We start from the raw sequence: 7,197 nt of genomic DNA, 5'->3' as shown, positions 1-7,197 counted from the left end.
AGTGCCACACTACCTTTTTTTCTTCAATCTCTGGCTTATAACAGCAAATATTTCTAGACCCAGTAGTGATTTTGTAGCTCATTTTACATAATTGTTATACCACAAATTTCTCTGCAGCTATTAATTGTGAATGTTCAATAAATCCTAGAAGCATTCACATTTGTTTTTGCAAGACAAAAAAAACAATCAAAACAAGATCTGAATTTCAACATACATACTCATCTTTTTAAGAATACACAGTATAAGTTCATTGGTCCCTTAAGACGTTTATTGGGCAATCAGTTGACCTTCCATGTCTAAGTCATTATCATATATAGTGTTTCCTTTTAAAAGCCTGGTCAAAAGGACAGGTGTGAAAATCAGGACCTCACCTCAAATATTTTGGTAACTCTTTGGAAATTGCAGGTTAATAAGATTAGGCCTTTGTGCAAGATAAATAAGTAAGTCCCACAGTGGGAGCACAATGGCTCCAATTAAAAGGACATCATTAGCACATCTGTACTTCTCTGTTATATGTGCTAGCCATAGGGTAAAACAGTCTGAATACACCTGATCTGATATACATTTAATTTTTTTGTAAATCCTTTTTTGATCAGAAAAATGCATTGTACAAAAGGAAACGAAAACATAGTAGACTGGGATACAGAATAGTCTCAGATGGTAGAGGCTGATAGAGATAATAGTGCAAGCAGCTTGGTCACATCAACATGCTGATATACACTTAATTGACTTAGCCTAATGAATGAGGTGCAACTAAATTCACTTTGCAAAGTGCATATGCTCTACTCTAATAGTAAATCAGCCCCACCATGTAAGTGGTAAGATAGTAGACCTATATTTAACCCACTTCATATAAGGTAGTAAACTCCCTTGCTAAAGTAATAGATGAAAATCAAGTACTAGAACAGCCTTTCTCGGCCTTTTGACTAAGATCAAGTGTAGTATCTGTGGACTTTAAGGAGGAAGAGGACGTCTGAAGATTTCCCCCTTCCCCCTACTCCCCCTTGCGTGTCTTTGTCTTTCAATAAAGCTTCGGGCCTGTGTTTCTTCCCCCCCCCTTTTTTTTTTCCCCTTCCCACACTCACCCGATGCCTATTGTTGATCGTAATATCCGGTTTTCGTCTTTGCATGCACTAGTATTATTAGGAAACGTAATGTGTATTAGAATGTTACAGTTTTTGGGGTAAGCGGCGTTATGCATGATGTGGCGGTCGGGGGATTCGTCCTCTGCACATCACGTCAGGCATCATACCGCTGAGAGAATGTATTTATTTCTGAATGTATTTATTGTATGCTTGGAACTATATTGCTATGTGGTGCGCTGCGTCGCAGTATAGGGTGAGATGTACCCCGATTACACGTATCATGTTGTTTTTGATGCTTCTGTAATAAAAGTATCTTTTCAATCAAAAAAAAATCTGTTCTTATCAGTGTCCAGTAGGGGTGCTCCACGGTTATTCTAGCTTTACGGGGATGACTGGTTGTATAGTACCCCTGCTGGTATGATGGGGTCCTGACGGCCAGTACAGGTTGGAACAGAAACCGAGGCGCCCAGAGGCTGCTGGGGCCCAGGAGTAATTCCCCCTGGAAGACCGGAGGAGCCCAGTTCCTCCTGATTTGAACGGATCTACCTTGTCTGGCCAGGGGCCGGGAAGGCAGAAAGTCCACGAACCAGTGCCCTCTCAGTGGTCGCCTCAGGGGTGATCTTAGTAACACTTGGGTGTGGGACCCCAACGTGTGAAAAGGCACATGGTCACTGTGTTCAAACACTTTTTCTGCACAGCGCCCTCAGGACCAGGACTTCTGGCTAAGTTCGGGGCAATTTTTCCTACAGGCCTCAGGGCCTGGTCTGTGCACAATTTGCATGACCACTTTTTATTTATTCAATTTATTATTTATCCCACGTTTGTCACTTTCACTCTTATGTGTGTGTTTTATTTCCTCACAGGATGTAGGGTGTGGGTCCTCGGGCCTACCCTGAAGTCTAGGGGGAGGATGTGTGGCCTTTTGGTTCCTTGCTCCCCTGTCCCTAGGGGGTTTTTCTCTTCGGGAGAGCCCCCTGACCAAATACTGTGTGGCTGGCTTCGGCTGGCCACAAGGAACGGTGGTCCGCCAGGCCTTTTGGCTAGGTGGACCAAATGGGAACCTTGTCCCTGTCAGGAGCTTCGTGCCCCAGGGGATCAGAGTAGAGGTCCATCCCCTTCGGGGGAAGGACAAAGCACACCCCTAAGTGCACTTTTTTGTGTGGTGTTTTGCACTTGCACGTTTTTTGTAATTCACTTACGGGTTTTTAGTTTTTTGCACGTTCGCGGACTTAAAAAAAAAAAATCTGTTCTTATCAGTGCCCAGTGGGGGTGCTCCGCCACCATTCTTGCATTTTGGCGAGGATGGTTGGCTGTGTAGCACCCCTACTGGAATGATGGGGACTCTGAAGGCTAGTACCGGTTGGAACAGAAACCGTGGTGCCCACGGGTAGTTGGGGCCCGGGTGTAATTCCCCCAGGAAAGCCGGAGGGGCCCAGTTCCTCCTGATTTGAACGGATCTACCCTGTCTGGCCAGGGGACGGGGAGGCAGAGAGTCCATGGAACAGTGCCCCGAGTGGTTGCTTCAGGGGTGCTCCTAGTAACACATGGGGGTAGGATCCCAAGTGTGAAATGTGCACATGGTCACTGCTTCAAAACACTTTTTCTTCACTGCGCCTTTTAGGGCTAGGCCTTTTGGCTAAGTCCAGGGCAATTTTTATGCTACAGGCCTCAGGGACTAGCCAGTGCACAATTGAATGGCCACTTTTTTTTTTTTTTTTTACTTATTTATTTATTTTTCTTTCACGTTTGTTTCACTTTTCACTTATGTGTGTGTTTTTTCTCACGGATGGTAGGGTGTGGGTTCTCGGGTCTACCCTGAAGTCTAGGAGGAGGATGTGTGGCCTTTTGGTTCCTTCCTCCCCTGTTCCTGTGGGTCTCTCTTTGGGAGAGCCCCCTGACCTAGTACTTGTTGGCTGGCTTTGGCTAGCCACAAGGAAAGGGTTCCATGTGGAAACTTCAGTCCCTGTCAGCAGCCTCGCGCCCGGGGGATCAGGGTAGAGGTCCTACCCCTTCGGGGGGGGGTTAACAAAGCACACCCCTAAGTGCACTTTTTTGTGTTGGTGTTTTGCACTTGCATGTTTTTCTCTGCCTTTTGGCTAAGATCAAGTGTAGTATATGTTCTTATCAGTGTCCACTAGGGGTGCTCCGCTGTCATTCTTGCTTTTAGGCAAGGATGGCTGGCTGTATAGTACCCATGCTGGTATGATGGGGGCTCTGAAGGTTTGCACAGGCTGAAAGAGAAACCGAGGCACCCACAGGCTGTTGGGGCCCTAGAGTAATTCCCTCAGGAAAACTGGAGGGGCTCAGTTCCTTCTGATTCAAATGGATCTACCTTGTTTGGCTAGGGGCCGAGGAGGCAGAGAGTCTGCAGAGCAGTGCCCCGTGATAGAAACCATGTGGAAACCTTCATCCCTGTCAAGAGCCTTGCGCCCGGGGGATCAGGGTCCCTAAGTGCACTTCTTTGTGTTTTGCACTTGCATGTTTTTGTTCACTTAGGGGTTTTTGTTTTTTGCACCTCCATGGATATAAAAAAAAAAAACAGCCTTTTCCAGCCAGGGTTCTGTGGAATCCTAGAGTTACATCAGAGCTTCACAGATTTCCTTGACATAAGAACAATTTATGCCTCTTAGATAAGTAACCACTGAGACCAATTATGTTTTTTTGGCTATCAGTAAGAGGGGAATTCTTCCCACTGACCACTATTGTAAGGGCATTCTTCCTACTGACCATTAATGTAAGGAATTTTCTTCTCACTGACCACAATTCTAATGGCATTCTTCCCACTGACCACTGATGTAAGGGGCATTCTTCTCACTAGCCACTATTGTAAGAGTATTCTTCTAAGTGGCTCCTATTGTAAGGGCATTCTTCCCACTGACCACCAATGTAAGGAACCTTCTTCTCACTGACCACAATTCTAAGGGCATTCTTCCCACTGACCACCAATGTAAGGATTATTCTTTTCAGTGACCACTATTGTAAGGTCATTCTTCCCACTGACCACCATTGTATGGAACTTTCTTCTCACTGACCTCATTCCTAAGGGTATTCTTCCCACTGACCACCAATGTAAGGAACTTTCTTCTCACTGGCCACAAATCTAAGGTCATTCTTCCCACTGACCACCAATGTAAGGAACTTTCTTCTCATTGGCCACAATTCTAAGGGCATTCTTCCCACTGACCACCAATGCAAGAAACTTTCTTCTTATTGGTCACAATTCTAATGGCATTCTTCTCAATGACCACCAATGTAAGGGGCATTCTTCTCAGTGGCACTATTGCAAGGGTATTCTTCCCAATGACCACCAAGATAACTCTTATTAACCACCAATCTAAGAGAGCAATTTACAGACCATCAACAGCAAATAATTTTGTTGTATAAGGCAACCCTCTGTATGAAATACACTAAGTATGCCATGTACCTTTTACTTTTATTTATTCTTAGGTCTCAACTTACACTAATGCACTGTAAGCTGTAGTCTACCTAGATATTTGTGAAATTATTAACAGGGGTTCTCTAAGACCTGAAAGTTATTTTTAAGGGTTCCTCCAAGTTAAAATGGTTGAGTATGATTGCTCTAGTATACTGATGTATCTAAATAAAATGATGTCTCAGGCTCCAGCAGCTCATGTGACCACATGCCTTAATGTTTTATCAAAAATATTTGCGAAAGGGGAGGATAGGTGTTCAGGCATACAAACAGATTGGCAAGCTTTTCCTAAAGGTCGCTTCTCAAATCCATTCAGCAAAGATCAGGTGATTGAATGCAGAGGCATCATGTGATCAAATGCCTAGACATATAATCACATGACCAGGCACAGTGGGATGTTAAAACAAGTGGCCTGGCTATTCTGAAGGGAGAGAGATGTTATAAGGTTCAATTTCATATTTTATTAATGTCTTGGTAAGAACTATGTTCATCTCAGAAAACAAAGCCTATTTTCGATAAAAAGAAAAAATAAAGGCAAAATCAGTTCTTTCTTTTTTCTTTCCTGAAAGAACAGCCATGTTTCATATTTTACCCCAGGAGAAATGTATTATGTAGTGAAATGGTCTCATGATTGACCAGCAGCCTGAGAAGCCTTATCCCTTATAATGAGAAGCGACATCAATATATATATGACCTTCAGAGGTTGAGTTACAGCACTGACCACCCCCGCTAGCCGTGCTGACACTTTGTACTGGTTTCCCTCCTGTGGGACCCAATACACTGATAGACATCTCTTCTGTCTTTTTCCGACTGGTGTAGGCCTCCTCGGTTCCATCTTGCAGTGGACGGGGGGTCTTTACAGATCTGTCATTCAGAATTCATTTGAACAGATGTGTCTAGATACCTGTCACTGATATTAATCAATACTGGAAAAAGGTCAGCGTTCTTTTATAATTGACAAGTTGGATACAGAAAATGTGAAAATCCATCACCATTTTGACATGAATTGTTAAATTCTGATGTGCAATGATAATTATTTCCTTTCCATTATGTTACATCTTGTTAATTTAGACTTTGTGCCTTTGCCTTGATTTTAAAATAATTTCCCAGGAACCTTGTGAACCAATCAGATATAAGTGATACTGAGCCCCAGATGGCTGCAACTATCCCTGTCACATCTTCTCTCCCAAAGTGGTTTATATTGTAATTATTATTTCTTTAATGCATTCTTTATATTCCCCATAAAAATAAATAAATAGAACAGGTCTGGAAGGAAGCATGGGCAGCAATGCAATATGCACCTAAAGCCCAATTGAAGCTTCCTATGTTAATACTGCAATGTAATCAGACTGCAAAACAGTAAACAGTATTTAATTTCCCTACCTCCTGAACCATACCAGAACACATGCCGCAACATTGGAAGGGTGCCTTGCAAAAAAAGGTAGCAAGGCAGAATCCTCCCAATCAGAGCCGTGGATAAGGGGGTACCACTAGTCTTTCTGTATGGGGTCCAGGCCAACAGGGGGGCCCAGGCAGCTGGTGGAACTGGGTGCGGGCAGGGAGGGTGATCGGCACAGCGTGGGGGGGGGGGAATTACTGGAATCGGTCCCCTGTATGGCTCTCTCTGCAGCAGCTGAAAGCTGGATTCTTCTCTTCTCCCTCGTGCTGGCTTTCAGCTGCTGCAGCGAGACCCTTACAGGTGATCAGTTTTAGTAATTTCCCCCCTACCACACCCATCACCCTCACTGTGCACCATACATTTCCCCTTGCTGCCAAGGCCCCCATGAGTGCCTCTACCCCCACAGTGCTGCAGGCTTCCCACCGGCAGATGCTATTACACAATGGGAGCCTTCATGGATGGAGAGTGGGGGAAGGGTCCAGTAAATATGTTGCATTTACCAAACCCTTCTTTTCCTGAATGAACACAATGAGTGATCAGTACCAATCACTCCCTGTGTTCATTCATAACTGAACCATAGTAAACTGTGTTTTTGGGGGGCCCTTTTAGGTTGGCTGTATGGGGCCCTGTGGTTTCTAACAGCAGCCCTGCTCGAAATTTTGGCTCAAGGTCTTTATCCCCACATCTTGAATGGGATGTGGAGGGCTACAGAGGGGATGGGGACTTATTGGAATCTAGAATCCTCTTTAGAATAAGTTGGCTCCCAAAATAAAAACAAAACAAAACAATGTACTCTGATGTAAAACCATAGTCAAACACATTGTCCATTGATGTAGATCCACGTCAGTTATGAAGACCCACTGACAAGATGACCCAACATGTCTGACAATGTTCACCCTCTGCTACTTACAAATGACAAATCTCCTCTGGCTCCTGTACAGGGGTGGACTGACCATTTGGAAACTCGGGCACTGCCTGAGGGCCTGGGGTCAGTAGGGGGCCCCATGAGATGCCCCTAGTACCTTTTTCATAGGCTTTTTTGAGTTTGGGCAAGGACACAGGGGCCCCATGATCCCCTATTGCCCGGGGCCCCATGAGTTGTCAGTCCGCCCCTGCTCCTGTATATAGGCAAAGGAGTTGGGGATGCTTGATGATGCCATTAATCAAATATGCTCATACTTGGTCAATGAATTCCTGTTTGTTTGCAAAAAAAAGCTGGCAGGGGTGTCATTTAGCAGCAGTAGTGACACCGCTGCTACATGACATATCCTTGAAAAAAC

General features: G+C 44.5%; 1 pseudogene; it reads left to right on the top strand.

The window, feature by feature from the left end:
* Positions 1-3,160: 3,160 nt before the first annotated feature.
* Positions 3,161-3,282, top strand: LOC149470863 (U2 spliceosomal RNA; annotated as a pseudogene).
* The last annotated feature ends 3,915 nt before the right edge of the window (positions 3,283-7,197 follow it).

This window comes from Staurois parvus, unplaced genomic scaffold (genome assembly GCF_062004578.1).
Source record: "Staurois parvus isolate SC_StPar_1 unplaced genomic scaffold, SC_StPar_1.0 ptg000030l, whole genome shotgun sequence".
NCBI lineage: Eukaryota > Metazoa > Chordata > Amphibia > Anura > Ranidae > Staurois > Staurois parvus.
The sequence above is the reverse complement of the archived record's forward strand: the minus strand, read 5'-3'. Positions and strand labels throughout refer to the sequence as shown.